The sequence below is a fragment of the Capricornis sumatraensis genome, chromosome 22 (genome assembly GCF_032405125.1).
Source record: "Capricornis sumatraensis isolate serow.1 chromosome 22, serow.2, whole genome shotgun sequence".
Classification (NCBI taxonomy): Eukaryota; Metazoa; Chordata; class Mammalia; order Artiodactyla; family Bovidae; genus Capricornis; species Capricornis sumatraensis.
In genome coordinates this window covers 26,000,650-26,015,823 of record NC_091090.1, presented here as the reverse complement: position 1 = coordinate 26,015,823, position 15,174 = coordinate 26,000,650, and positions in this window count along the sequence as shown.

Sequence of the window (15,174 nt, the reverse complement as noted above, 5' to 3'; positions counted from 1 at the left end):
TTTTAACTTATGAAAAGTTGAATTATCTTCTTGATTTTTTATTTTTCTCCTATATAGTTCCTCTTTTTCTGCATTCAAAGATATAATATGGCCATGGCAGTGCTCTAAGACACGCTTTGGACTGGTGCAATTACATACCAGACCATTTTATAGAGAGATCTTACAACTAACTTTAAGAGATTTTACAAGAGAAAACTCAAATTACACATTGATATAAAAAAAAAAAGGAAAGTCTAATTTAGAATTGTCAAAAAAATGAGCAGATGGTAAAGTTGTGTGTGTTTTGATTTTAGAGAAAACAGAGGGCAGCAGGATACAGGCTGTTCAAGTGATACTTTATAGTATCTCAAAAGTACCTGGCCTTTTTGTGTAACTTGGAAATCTCACAGCATGGACACATTTGTTACATGGCATTGATGACTACTCCTCCCAAAGTAAGCATCTCAGGAGCAAATAGTCCAAGAGGCCCAAGTGTAAGTTGCAAGGTTTTTCATGACCTAACCTTCAAAACTGCATGTCACCTTCCAATATTGTGTTGGTAAAACAGCCGCTCTGTGTAATCCACATTTAAGGGAAGAGAAGTAGGCTTCACCTCTACATAGGGCTGACTGCCTCCCACAAGGGAAGGAGTTGATGGTGTCCATCTTGAAGATAAGCTTCCACAGACATGGAGCAGTCCTAATATAAAACACTAATAAATCTTATTAATCAATCATCATCTAATCTACCCAAATGTTGAAGTGTTTGTATCATAAGCGTGTAAACTAAGTGAGTGGGAAACAGCACAAACTTTCTAAATTTACTAGAAATTTTATGGGTCAAGACCAGCAGAGAATTCTACAAGCAGGTAGACAGATCTGCTGGCTTGGCTGAAGGATATAAAAAAGAAGTTTGGAAATGCAGATTTCCTTGACTGGAAAATGCATACAGTGAGTTTGCTTCCTGAGATATGATCCTTCAATATTTTGTCCAACATTTGAACCACCAGTTGGAAAAGTGAGATGCACTGCATGGAATTTTCCATTATTCATTGACTGAAAATTCTTAGTGAATATCTAACGTAAAGTTTGGGCTTCCCTGCTGGTTCAGTGGTAAAGAATCTGCCTGCCAATGGAGGAGGCTTAGGTTTGTTTCCTGGGTCAAGAAGATTACCAGGAAAAGGAAATGGCAACCCACTCTGGTATTTTCACCTGGGAAATCCCATGGAAAGAGGAGGCTGGCGGGTTAGAGTCCAAGGGCTCACAAAAGAGCAGGACATGAGTTAGCGACTAAAGAACAACAATCTGAAGTTTGAGTGAAATCTGAAAACAGTTAAAATAGGCCAAAACATGCAAACATAGTCTGACAACAATGTACCTAAGTCATTTCGCAATGCACACACAAAAAATAATCTGCTCAAGCCCAAGTCTGGCTCCATTGCCAAGAAAAGTAAGCTGGTATATATCAGATAGCATGACTGTGTGACAAATTTGAACAATGGTGACTTTGAACCCAGACCCAAAGTCATCTACTTTGCTACACACACACACACACACACACACACACACAATGTTTTTGCTTTTGTATACATCTCTGTGACCAGGTAGTAAAGAGACTGGTGATTTTCTATTTCACCACCTCAGAACATTTCGACCATGTACAATAGAAATGAGTTATGTCAAAGAAAAATTGCAATAGAAAAGTTAAGCAGGCAAGTGAAACCTTTCCCAAGATCACTGCAATAAAAGAAATAGATTTAATTCAACCCCCTAAAACAAAAAGCATCAGAGTGAACTAGTGGAAAACGACTGGAGGCTGATCGATGTGAAGAGGCTACCTGTTTTTTCTTATTGTTCCCTATGGAATTTTGGCTCCTACCTTCTCAGAGTTTGGGAGAAAGGGGTCTTGTCTTTCTTGATAATCACATTTCAAAAGGATGGTTCCCAAGTCCTTATAGGAAGAGATCCCTGGGCTGTAAAACTGGCAAGAAGCTAGGAGAACTTTTACATCTCAAAGAAGCAGAGAAAGAATTTGCAGTTGAAAATTTTCTAAAGTAGATGTTCTAAGAAAAAGAACATCTGTTACTGGCCTATAGTCTTTAAAAAATAGTTTAATCAAACTAAAGGACACATTAAGACCTGATATATTTACATCTACATGTGTGTGTGTATATATAATATATATTTATAAATATATGTATATTAATTGAAGATGGGATATATTGTCTAGGTAGCCGCACCTGGAAAGTGATTCTAGTAACTCATACGGAGTGTAAAATCTGAGAGTTGAATCTTGTGTCCCAGCAAGAACTTTAAACTGCCTAATGGACTGGAACATACCCCTAAGCTTCAATTTCTCCCTCCAGACAACTTGGAACAAAAGTAATTGTTATAATGATGCCCTGAATAAAAGAAAATACAATCTTCATCCAGCTTTATCCAAGCTCAAAAGAAATCCCCAAAGCATTAATTTTGTAATATGTAGAGAATACTGGATTCAGCAGTCTTATACACTTTGTTAAAACTAATTTACAGCCTTCAAATTCCATCTTATGTAGGCCATGCCCCTTCAGGCATTTGGGTAGTACCTAAAATTCTGTAAAATAGAATCCCCTCACAGCAGAGTTGTCAGGCTCACAAGCCTCTGAAAATTTGCCCTAGGGAGTCACACAGTGGTTCTGAAAAATGCTGTCTATGTGTTTTACCATTTCTGAAATACTTTCCTTGTAAATCTCAGGGAGCAGAGTATTGCTGGCATTTTCTCGGGGGCAGAAATCTACTGCTAGGCCTCTGGCATAACACATAGGAAATAAAAATTCAAGTACTTTCCATCTAAAATTCTCCATAAAAAATGTCTAAAAACATAAATAAACAAACTTGTGCAAGCTGTATATGGCATGCTCCAATCAAAAGATATTTTCAAGCATCCAGGGAAATTTCTGAGCTCATTACCTTGAGTATTTCCTGATATTTGAAATTTTACAGGTATGCATTCACAAATTTGGGTGAAGGCTCTGACCTCAGTAAAAATGCAAATATCTTAAGGAAAAAGTAGAATTTACAGTTATAATATGTTGACCCTTCAGTGGCACAGAGTGTGAATAATTATTTTGAAGAAGAAAGACTTGGCTGAACCATAAGAGACATAAAGTTATAGGGAAAAATAAAACTCTATTATTTTAAGCAAGGAGGGTGTTCATAGCCTACACTAATAGGTATAGTTATAATTAGGAAAAACATTATGGAAAAAAGAGCCAGAAAATTAAACTCAAAGAAAACAGAAGAAATTAAATGTTAACAAAAAAGTGTAGAAAAATGAAAAAAATAATCTATATTCATATATGATTGTTAAAAGCTGATTATCAGAAAGGCTAATAAAATTGATGAGACAACCATGAGATGGATTAGAACAGAGTTGAGTGTGAAATAATCAATATAATGAATGATAATGGGACATATAGCAACCTACAAATTTTTTAAAAAATAAAAGTAACATGATAACCATATACACATGCATATTGGCTTTAGGGGAAAATAACTCTGAGGGATGGTAGTGAAAGGAAAGTCCCTTTGATAAATGGCACGAGGTCAATTTGATTTTATAGGCTGCAAAAGACATTGCCAATTCTTTCCTTCCACCAGAAAGTAGGGTCTATCTCCTGAACCACCCCTTCTACATATGGGTTGACCATGTTGCCTTTTTTGGTCAGTGTTTGTACATTGGAACATTCCCTCTTCCCCTGAGAATTCTGCAACCATGAGGCAAATAAGCCTGGATTAGCCTGCTAGTTAATGAAAAACAGGTAAATCAGCAAGTCAACCATTAGAACTCAATCACACATGTGTTATCTGGGGCAAGTCAGTATGTCTGGTGATAATTCTCTTCATAATAAGCAAGTTGTTTTAAAAGAAGCTAACTTGACTTCATGTGGCGATCGATTTGGGGTAAATTTCTCTCTTTTTATGATGATCATTTTATGTGATACTTTCAGACAAAAAAAATTTAGTTAATTCCTTTCTGAGTGAATGTTCAATGCTGTCACATTTTTCTATTCAGAATGTTGAATATTTTTTCTCTCTTACAGCTTTTCTCAGTGCTACTGGCTTTCCTCCTTATCTCTCTTCTCTAATAGTCTAGTGGTCTACTCATACATAATTTTATTTTCTTAGTGATTTCCTCTCTTCAGTTCTGTTCAGATTATGCCTGAAGAATGTTTCTCTCTTTTGTCAGTAGAGATATACTAGCATGGAAACAAGCATAAAATATCAATCAGAGAAATTTGAACATATTTGGGTTTTTGAGTGGCTGGTAAATAGTGGGGTAAATTATGTGAGAGGGGTAAATTATGTGAGAGTGGTAAATTACTGAATGGCAAACATGTTTAGACATTACATTGAGAACTTGTTGACTTTTCATTGAACTGAGCTAGATTTCAGGTTGCCACGGACTCAAGAAATTGGACTAAAGGCCACATATGGATGTGTGTGTCTATGGCTTCTCTTCATGAAGCAAAATTGCTTATAACATCTTCATAGTCTATATAATTAAATTCTCATACTTTAAGAGTCATTTAATGGGTTTACCAATTCTAACATTTAATAGACATTTTATATTAGTCTTTTCTTAGTTGAATAAAAATAGAAAAGAAAGTTGCAAGAAAAATTGATTATAAGCATGCAGAGTTTGTAGAATTATCTAAAAGAAAGGAATGGAAGTTCCCTGACAATCTTATGTAAGTTTGTGAAAGTTGCTCAGTTGTGTCTGACTCTTTGCAACCCCATGGACTATACAGTCTATGGAATTCTCCAGGCCAGAGTACTGGAGTGGGTAGCCTTTCCCTTTTCCAGGGTATCTTCCCAACCCAGGGATTGAACACAGGTCTCCTGCATTGCAGGCAGATTCTTTACAAGTTGAGCCACAAGAGAAGCCCATATGCAGAGTACATCATGAGAAACACTGGGCTGGAAGGAGCACAAGCTGGAATCAAGATTGCGGGAGAAATATCAATAACCTCAGATATGCAGATGACACCACCCTAATGGCAGAAGGTGAAGAGGAATTAAAAAGCCTCTTGATGTAAGTGAAAGAGGAGAGTGAAAAAGTTGGCTTAAAGCTCAACATTCAGAAAATGAAGATCATGGCATCTGGTCCCATCACTTCATGGCAAAGAGAGGGGGAAACAGTGGAAACAGTGGCTGACTTTATTTTTGGGGGGGCTCCAAAATCACTATAGATGGTGATTGCAGCCATGAAATTAAAAGACACTTACTCCTTGGAAGGAAAGTTATGACCAACCTAGATAGCATATTAAAAGGCAGAGACATTACTTTGCCAACAAAGGCCCGTCTAGTCAAGGCTATGGTTTTTCCATTGGTCATGTATGGATGTGAGAGTTGGACTGTGAAGAAGGCTGAGTGCTGAAGAATTGATGCTTTTAAACTGTGGTGTTGGAGAAGACTCTTGAGAGTCCCTTGGACTGCAAGGAGATCCAACCAGTCCATTCTAAAGGAGATCGGTCCTGGGTGTTCTTTGAAACTCCAGTACTCTGGCCACCTCATGTGAAGAGCTGACTCATTGGAAAAGACTCTGATGCTGGGAGGGATTGGGGGCAGAAGAAGGGGACAAGAGAGGATGAGATGGCTGCATGGCATCACCGACTCGATGGACAAGAGTTTGGGTAAACTCCGGGAGTTGGTGATAGACAGGGAGGCCTGGCGTGTTTCAATTCATGGGGTCACAAAGAGTCAGACATGACTGAGCAACTGAACTGAACTGAACTGAAGTATTGTGAATGATCAAAACAAACAGAAAACAACCTTCAGAAACAATTTTGGATGCTGTGGCCTAAAAAAAGAAATAGACAAAATTCAAAATTCAAAGAAACAAGCATTGAAAAGATTCATGCCTGTGTTTTTGAGAATCAGTTTAAGGAAATGAAGATGAAGAGGAAAAAAAAAGACTCAGAATTGGTGGAGAAAGTCAGATTTCTTGATATATTTTAGAGGTTTTCATGGAGACAAAAATTTGTGTTATTCTGGGGCTTTTAGAAGGAGGGAATTGGCATTGTTACATACTCTGAAGAGATCAGTGCCATATTAAGAACTTTCTGAAAGTGTTGTCTACATGTTAAATGAGCTGCTCAACAAGTAGTGAATTCCTCATTAGCAAAAATATTTATGTCTAAGCTTGACAAGCATTTGGCAGAGGAGACTTTAAGATTCTTTACAGTATATAACTGAGAGTGAGTATCTAGTAAATAAATTAACTTTGGCGGCTCTCTTTTAGTTTCAAAGCCAACATATCAGCTAAGAAAAGAACAAATTGTTGAAGGTAAGCACCTAAAGAAAAACTGACTCCTGCCTTGGGTGATGGAAGGGCTTTTCTGGTGGCTCAAATGAAGCAACTGACAAACAACTAATCTCAAAAAAATACTAGCAACTCCTGCAGCTCAATTCCAGAAAAATAAACGACCCAATCAAAAATGGGCCAAAGAACTAAATAGACATTTCTCCGAAGAAGACATACAGATGGCTAACAAACACATGAAAAGATGCTCAACATCACTCATTATTAGAGAAATGCAAATCAAAACCACAATGAGGTACCACTTCACACCAGTCAGAATGGCTGCGATCCAAAAGTCTTCAAGCAATAAATGCTGGAGAGGGTTTGGAGAAAAGGGAACCCTCCTACACTGTTGGTGGGAATGCAAACTAATACAGCCACTACGGAGAACAATGTGGAGATTCCTTTAAAAATTGCAAAGAGAACTGCCTTATGACCCAGGAATCCCACTGCTGGGCATACACACCGAGGAAACTAGAATTAAAAGAGACATATGTACCCCAATGTTCATTGCAGCACTGTTTATAACAGCCAGGACATGGAAACAACCTAGATGTCCAGCAGCAGATGAATGGATAAGAAAGCTGTGGTACATATACACAATGGAGTATTACTCAGCCATTAAAAAAAATACCTTTGGATCAGTTCTAATGAGATGGATGAAACTGGAGCCGATTATACAGAGTGAAGTAAGCCAGAGAGAAAAACACCAATACAGTATACTAACACATATATATGGAATTTAGAAAGATGGCAATGATGACCATGTATGCAAGACAGCAAAAGAGACACAGATGTGCAGAGCGGACTTTTGGACTCAGAGGGAGAGGGAGAGGGTGGGATGATTTGGGAGAATGGCATTGAAACATGTATACTATCATGTAAGAAACGAATCGCCAGTCTATGTCCAATGCAGGATACAGCATGCTTGGGGCTGATGCATGGGGATGACCCAGAGAGATGTTATGGGGAGGGAGGTGGGAGGGAGGTTCATGTTTGGGAACACATGTACATCCGTGGTGGATTCATGTCAATGTGTGGCAAAACCCATACAATATTGCAAAGTAAAATAAAGTAAAAATTAAAATTTAAAAAAAAAAAAAAGAATCTGCCTGCAATACAGAAGACCTGGGTTCTATCCCTGGATTGGGAGGAAATGGCAAACCACTGCAGTATTCTTGCCTCGAGAATCCCATGGACAGAAAAGACCAGTGCGCTACCGTTCACGGAGTGGCAGTCAGACTTGACTTTCACTTTCACTTTTGGGTCATGAAAAGAGCTAATCAACCAAGGGTCACTATGGACAGGAAGGTTGAGGTTCCGCCATAGGCAGGTGTGCCTTCTGTGGAGCTCTCTACAACCACTGAAAAGAAGGGAGGTCTATAGGGACACCAGGGCTTCGAAAGGCACATGGCTGAACCAACAAACTTAGATCTATTGGATCGGGTGGATTGTGTGAACACAGTGAGTGCGGGAGCAGCATCTCAAGAATTATTGGAGGAAGTAGGACAATGAGGCTTCAAAGAGCAGGTGACATTAGGTCAAGGGGAAGGAAAAGCATTTTAAACAAAAGTTTAATTCTAGATAAGGACTCCTTTAAATGGATTTTCTCCATTTTGCTGTAACAGTGAAAACATGTTTCTGCTTCTTGATGTTTTGATATCATCATGATGGCACACCTCCAAGGAAATCACTGTGTTGATGAAATATGCTGAGCTTGCGCCAACATCCAGGCCCACACAGCCCACTGATGCTGTATTAGGAAAAACCCTTGCCCAGCAGAGGTGGTGTAATTATACAGGTTGGGCGAATTGCTTAAAGATAGAGCAATGCCAAATATACTTCAGGGGATTGCCTGATCTCTACTGCTGTTACGCAGTCACATATATTTTCTTCACTTCTCTGAGGCTATAACAAGCCACCATGGATAGAAACAGAAATAAAACGGCAGACTAACTGAACAGATACACAAACTAATGGCAAAAATATTCGGACCTAAAACAAGATTCAACTGCCGCAGTTAGTGCCAGTGAGGATTCCTAGTAGAATTTAGAAGTTCAGCCTGAACTGAAATTCAATAACACTGCAGTCCACTAACATTTACGGTCAGTTCTCTTGTAATACCCTGGTCGAAAACCCAAATGTTTTCCAACTTGATTGATATATTAAGAAACAATTTGAGGACAAAGTAGATTTGCTTTGCTTATATGATTTCATCTATGGGAAACAGTGGGAGTATGCAGAAAACTGTGCCTAGCTGAACAGAGCCATGCAAGAATGCTCAAAACATACACACTTCAAATATCTACCACCTAGTGCAGCTCATTGCCTGCATTATGTGCTATGAACTACACTCAACCACATCTGGGATTACAAGTTTCCCTCCTATTTTAGATAACTCTTCTTCCATCACTTCACATTAACAAAAGCTGCAACCCTTTTGATATCTACTTCCACATGCGAATTTAAAGTTTTTTCCCATATGCATTGTACCACATATGTATTTCTTAACAACTTACTATGTGTAAAACTGTGCAAGTGTTTTAATTAGGTTCCCATCTTTGTTGTCTAATGTGTCCCTGACTAAAATTTTGAGTGTTATGCCCAGCCCCAGTTTTCCTCTAAGCCCTGTGGTTTTTAGTGTGTCAATTTGTATAAAGTCATGACTTTTTAGAAACACATACGTTACCATAAGGTCATCGCCAGTGGTTCAGATGGTAAAGAATCTGCCTGCAATGCAGGAAACCTGGGTTCTATCCCTGGCTTGAGAAGATCCCTGGATAGGGGAATGGTAACCAACTCCAGTATTCTTGCCTGGAAAATCCCATGGACAGAGAAGCCTGGTGGGCTACAGTTCATGTGGTCACAAAGAGTCAGACACAACTGAGTGACTAACGATGCATGTCACCTAAGAGCAGTTTATAAAGTCACTGGTCAAAGACTAGGTCATAACTGAGCTAGATTTTAGACCATTTTCCCCCCAGATCTCTATTCAGTATCCTATGTGTGCAGTATCTGTAAACTAATTTTAATTACTATGAAGTAATTAAAAACAATAATAATGACAATGCAACATTTTTCATGCATTATAAATTAGAAAATCTTTCCAAAACCTGCTACATGCTATAGCTTGCATTTTCAAAGAAAATTACCTTGTTTTCTAAGAAGAGATTTTCAGTGAGTATATCTTTCCACATACAGCAAGCAATTATGTCATTAAATATGACTTCCTGGAACTCATTTAATTTACAACATAGAATTATAATAAAAGCATTTGTTAATTGTTTATTTTTAAGATGTCAGGAAAATTAAACTTTGTTTTGACAGAACAATATTTTCAGAAACAATAATTTCTAGAAGACAATGATCTCAATAACATTTAGAAAGTTTTGTTTGTCCCTATAATCTTAGCCAAAGTCAGGGAAATAAGGTAGTTTACAAAATGACTGCTCTGAGATTAAGCAAAGAAATTATATTTTAGTCTGGTATAACTCTTTATTGTACTCTTAAAGGGTAACCCCTTGGTTTTAGAGAAGCGCAAACAAATAAAATGCTGGCTGTGCAATGTGCTAAAACATTAGAAACTTACATGCAAATTCTTAAATGCTAGATATGTTTTTTCCTAATCCTAGTTTTAATGGAATTGGACCATTTGTCTGCCAATACCTAGACTGAGCCAAAGGTATTAAGAGAACTGTTCAAGTTGCTGCCTCGTGGTGTTAAAAAATGAAGACTGTATATGACTCCTTATTCCTTTAATAATATTTTTATTTCTACTGATTTTTTCATAATCCCAGGTATTTACATGTTTTTTAAAGTGGCCTAGTGCAAGAAAAGTTAGGTTATTAAGGCTAAAACTGGTCTTTAGTTCATAGGGTAGTTATAAGAATTAAATGACTTAATCGTAAAGTATAAAAAGAGCTTTTGGAATACAAGAAGCACCATATATATGTTTAATGAATTAATTAATATGTTGTGATTATATGCATATCTTCGTAACAAGTACTTAAATATCTAAAAACAAAAACTATTACTGGGGAAATATATGTGAACAAATAATTATGTTTATAAAATTTAATATTACTTATTAAAATGTATCTAGCTGAAAAATAAACCACATAATATTTGAGAAACACATTTAATAAACTTTGTCAAACATATACAAGGAAACATGCACCTCCCTCTAAGGAATCTTTCTACTTTCCTCAGGTACACATGGGCTCTCTCAAAAGTTAGCTTTGTGAAAGGACTTTATCATATTGGAAGGTACATGCTAGCAACATGATGTATCGCTGATGATATGGATCTTGGTCACTGGTTAAGGTGGGTTTGCCAAGTTACTCCACTGTAAAGTTACTATTTTTTTCTTTCTTCTTATTCCACTTACTATGGAAGCAAATGACGAAGTCCAGCCCACATTCAAGGAAGTAGAAGGAGGGCTGTAGAGGCCTGCTCTACCTCCTGGCAAGGAGAAAATCTAAATTATTTGGAATTCTTCTGTGGGGAAAATCTGTTCCTTCTCTCCATTTACTTATTTATGCAATCTTTTTTTATATCAGTATGGATTCATGCATATTTAGTTTTTACTCTGGGTTGTAATCTAATGCCACATTATTTATTTTGTTGCTCAAATTGCTTCAACTTTGTCCATTGGGAGTTTTCTCTTTGTTTGGTTGGGTTATTTGTTTTGTTTTGTTTTTTAGTTTTTGGTCGGTTTCAGATTGACTATTAAGTCCCTTTGGCAAGTACTTTTGTTTTTTTGAGAGCTTTTTTGCTTTCTAGAATTACCAGATTCTAAATATGTTAGATATTTTCTCTGCTCAAGCTATGGAATCAGCCATTTCTTTAAGAAACCTGAAGCATTATTCAGTTCAGTTCACTTCAGTCACTCAGTCGTGTCCCACTCTTTGTGACCCCATGAACCAGAGCACGCCAGCCCTCCCTGTCCATCACCAACTCCCAGAGTTTACCCAAATTCATGTCCATCGAGTCGGTGATGACATCCAGCCATCTCATTTTCTGTTGTCCCCTTCTCCTCCTGCCCTGAATCTTTCTCAGCATCAGGGTTTTTTCCAATGTGTCAACCCTTCGCATCAGGTGGCCAAAGTATTGGAGTTTCAGCTTTGGCATCAGTCCTTCCAATGAACACCCAGGACTGATCTCTTTTAGGATGGACTGGTTGGATCTCCTTGCAGTCCAAGGGACTCGCAAGAGTCTTCTCCAACATCACAGTTCAAAAGCAGGAGTTCTTCGGCACTCAGCTTTCTTCACAGCCTAATTCTCACATCCATACATGACCACTGGAAAAACCATCAAATCCCTTATGATTATACAGAGGAAGTGAGAAATAGATTAAAGGGCCTAGATCTGATAGATAGAGTGCCTGATGAACTATGGAATGAGGTTAGTGACATTGTATAGGAGACAGGGATCAAGACCATTCCCATGGAAAAGAAACGAAAAAAAGCAAAATGGCTGTCTGGGGAAGCCTTACAAATAGCTGGGAAAAGATGAGAGGCAAAAAGCAAAGGAGGAAAGGGAAGATATAAGCATCTGAATGCAGAGTTCCAAAGAATAGCAAGAAGAGATAAGAAAGCCTTCTTCAACAACCAGTGCAAAGAAATAGAGGAAAACAACAGAATGGGAAAGACTAGAGATCTCTTCAAGAAAATTAGAGATACCAAGGGAACATTTCATGCAAAGATGGGCTTGATAAAGGACAGAAATGGTATGGACCTAACCAAAGAAGAAGATATTAAGAAGAGGTGGCAAGAATACATGGAAGAACTGTACAAAAAAAGATCTTCACGACCCAGATAATCATGATGATGTGATCACTAATCTAGAGCCAGATATCTTGGAATGTGAAGTCAAGTGGGCCTTCGAAAGCATCACTATGAACAAAGCTAGTGGAGGTGATGGAATTCCAGTTGAGCTGTTTCAAATCCTGAAAGATGATGCTGTGAAAGTGCTGCACTCAACATGCCAGCAAGTTTGGAAAACTCAGCAGTGGCCACAGGACTGGAAAAGGTCAGTTTTCATTCCAATTCCAAAGAAAGGCAATGCCAAAGAATGCTCAAACTACCACACAATTGCACTCATCTCACACGCTAGTAAAGTAATGCTCAAAATTCTCCAAGTCAGGCTTCAGCAATACGTGAACCATGAACTTGCAGATGTTCAAGCTGGTTTTAGAAAAGGCAGAGGAACAAGAGATCAAATTGCCAACATCTGCTGGATCATGGAGAAAGCAAGAGAGTTCCAGAAAAACATCTATTTCTGCTCTATTGACTATGCCAAACCCTTTGACTGTGTGGATCACAATAAACTGTGGAACATTCTGAAGGAGATGGGAATACCAGACCACCTGACCTGCCTCTTGAGAAATCTGTATGCAGGTCAGGAAGCAACAGTTAGAACTGGACATGGAACAACAGACTGGTTCCAAATAGGAAAAGGAGTACGTCACTGTATATTGTCACCCTGCTTATTTAACTTATCTGCAGAGTACATCATGAGAAACGCTGGACTGGAAGAAACACAAGCTGGAATCAAGATTGCCAGGAGAAATATCAATAACCTCAGATATGCAGATGATACCACCCTTATGGCAGAAAGTGAAGAGGAACTAAAAAGCCTCTTGATGAAAGTGAAAGACGAGAGTGAAAAAGTTGGCTTAAAGCTCAACATTCAGAAGACAAAGACCATGGCATCCAGTCCGATCACTTCATGGGAAATAGATGGGGAAACAGTGGAAACAGTGTCAGACTTTATTTTGGGGGGCTCCAAAATCACTGCAGAAGGTGACTGCAGCCATGAAGTTAAAAGACGCTTACTCCTTGGAAGGAAAGTTATGACCAACCTAGATAGCATATTCAAAAGCCGAGACATTACTTTGCCGACTAAGGTCCGTCTAGTCAAGGCTATGGTTTTTCCTGTGGTCATGTATGGATGTGAGAGTTGGACTGTGAAGAACGCTGAGCACTGAAGAATTGATGCTTTTGAACTGTGGTGTTGGAGAAGACTCTTGAGAGTCCCTTGGACTTCAAGGAGATCCAACCAGTCCATTCTGAAGGAGATCAGCCCTGGGATTTCTTTGGAGGGAATGATGCTAAAGCTGAAACTCCAGTACTTTGGCCACCTCATGCGAAGAGTTGACTCAATGGAAAAGACTCTGATGCTGGGAGGGATTGGGGGCAGGAGGAGAAGGGGACGACAGAGGATGAGATGGCTAGATGGCATCACGGACTCGGTGGACGTGAGTCTGAGTGAACTCCAGGAGATGGTGATGGACAGGGAGGCCTGGCGTGCTGCGATTCATGGGATTGCAATGAGTCAGACACGACTGAGCGACTGAAATGAACTGAACTTTACTAGACAGACCTTTGTTGGCAAAGTAATATCTCTGCTTTTTAATATGCTTGGTTGGTCATAACTTTCCTTCCAAGGAGTAAGCGTCTTTTAATTTCATGGCTGCAATCACCATCTGCTGTGATTTTGGAGCCCCAAAAATAAATCTGACACTGTTCCCACTGTTTCCCCATCTATTTCCCATGAAGTGATGGGACCAGATGCCATGATCATCATTTTCTGAATGTTGAACTTTAAACCAACTTTTTCACTCTCCTCTTTCACTTTCATCAAGAGGCTTTTTAGCTCCTCTTCACTTTCTGCCATAAGGGTGGTATCATCTGCATATCTGAGGTTATTGATATTTCTCCTGGCAATCTTGATTCCAGCTTGTGCTTCTTCCAGCCCAGCGTTTCTCATGATGTACTCTGCATATAAGGTAAATAAGCAGGGTGACAATATACAGCCTTGACATACTCCTTTTCCTATTTGGAACCAGTCTGTTCCATGTCCAGTTCTAATTGTTGCTTCCTGACCTACATATAGGTTCTCAAGGGGCATTTAGGAAATCAAGATCTGGATGCTGTTGGGGCCCAAAGTTGACCACCCCAAAATATGCTTCAATGGCATATTGTTTTGAATCCAAATTCCTTAGAAATGGCCAGTGCAAGAAGGAAATTTTGACCCTTCTCTCTGCTTCTCTGAAAGCAGGAAATAAATCTTTCATGTAAAAGGTGCACTCCATGTACCTGGAGGTAGACAAACATCCTTATCACCAATAGGGAATTCAGGGTGTTGAGGGAAGCCAGTACAAATAAGCCTTGGTTGTTCTTTTCTAATTCACTACCCAAGCCCAATTTAAGTTCCTTACTGATTAAATACCCAAAGCCCAAGTTTCTTTTTCCTGTCAATTCCTCTCAAATTTCTTGCTGCTTTGTATAACATTTGCCTGCTCTTAGGTCCCATATCTTTAAGACCTCTGCGCACATGAATTGAAACTTGCTTTTTTTCTGTTAATCTTCCTTTTATCAATTCTATTATTTGTCCAGCTACAAAATTCAAGCAAGGTTAAGGAGGAAATTTTCCCCTTCCCAGCAATACCAAGGGTGCTTGTTGCTACTTAGATGTCACTACTCCTAGGCTTTCTTGACAGACAGAGCTAGAAAATGCATGTGTGCTTACCAATCCATTTTTATACACATTTCCACAATTATGTCTATATCAACATCTGGATCATTCATCAGCCCCTCAACATACAGCATCCATTCCTTTATTCTTTCAGACATTCCCAGTATATACACAAGTAGGCTCAGAATTGTTAGTCTGTACTCCCAGATCCATGTCCATGAATAAGACATTTGCCAACTGGAGTAGAGTTTATGTACAGTCCCATTCTGCCTTTTGCTTGACAGCATCCTGTTAAAATACTGTTTTCCAAATTTATGTTTGACCTACATCATTTGTGTCATGTGACATCCCTGGATATCATGCAAGTTACCA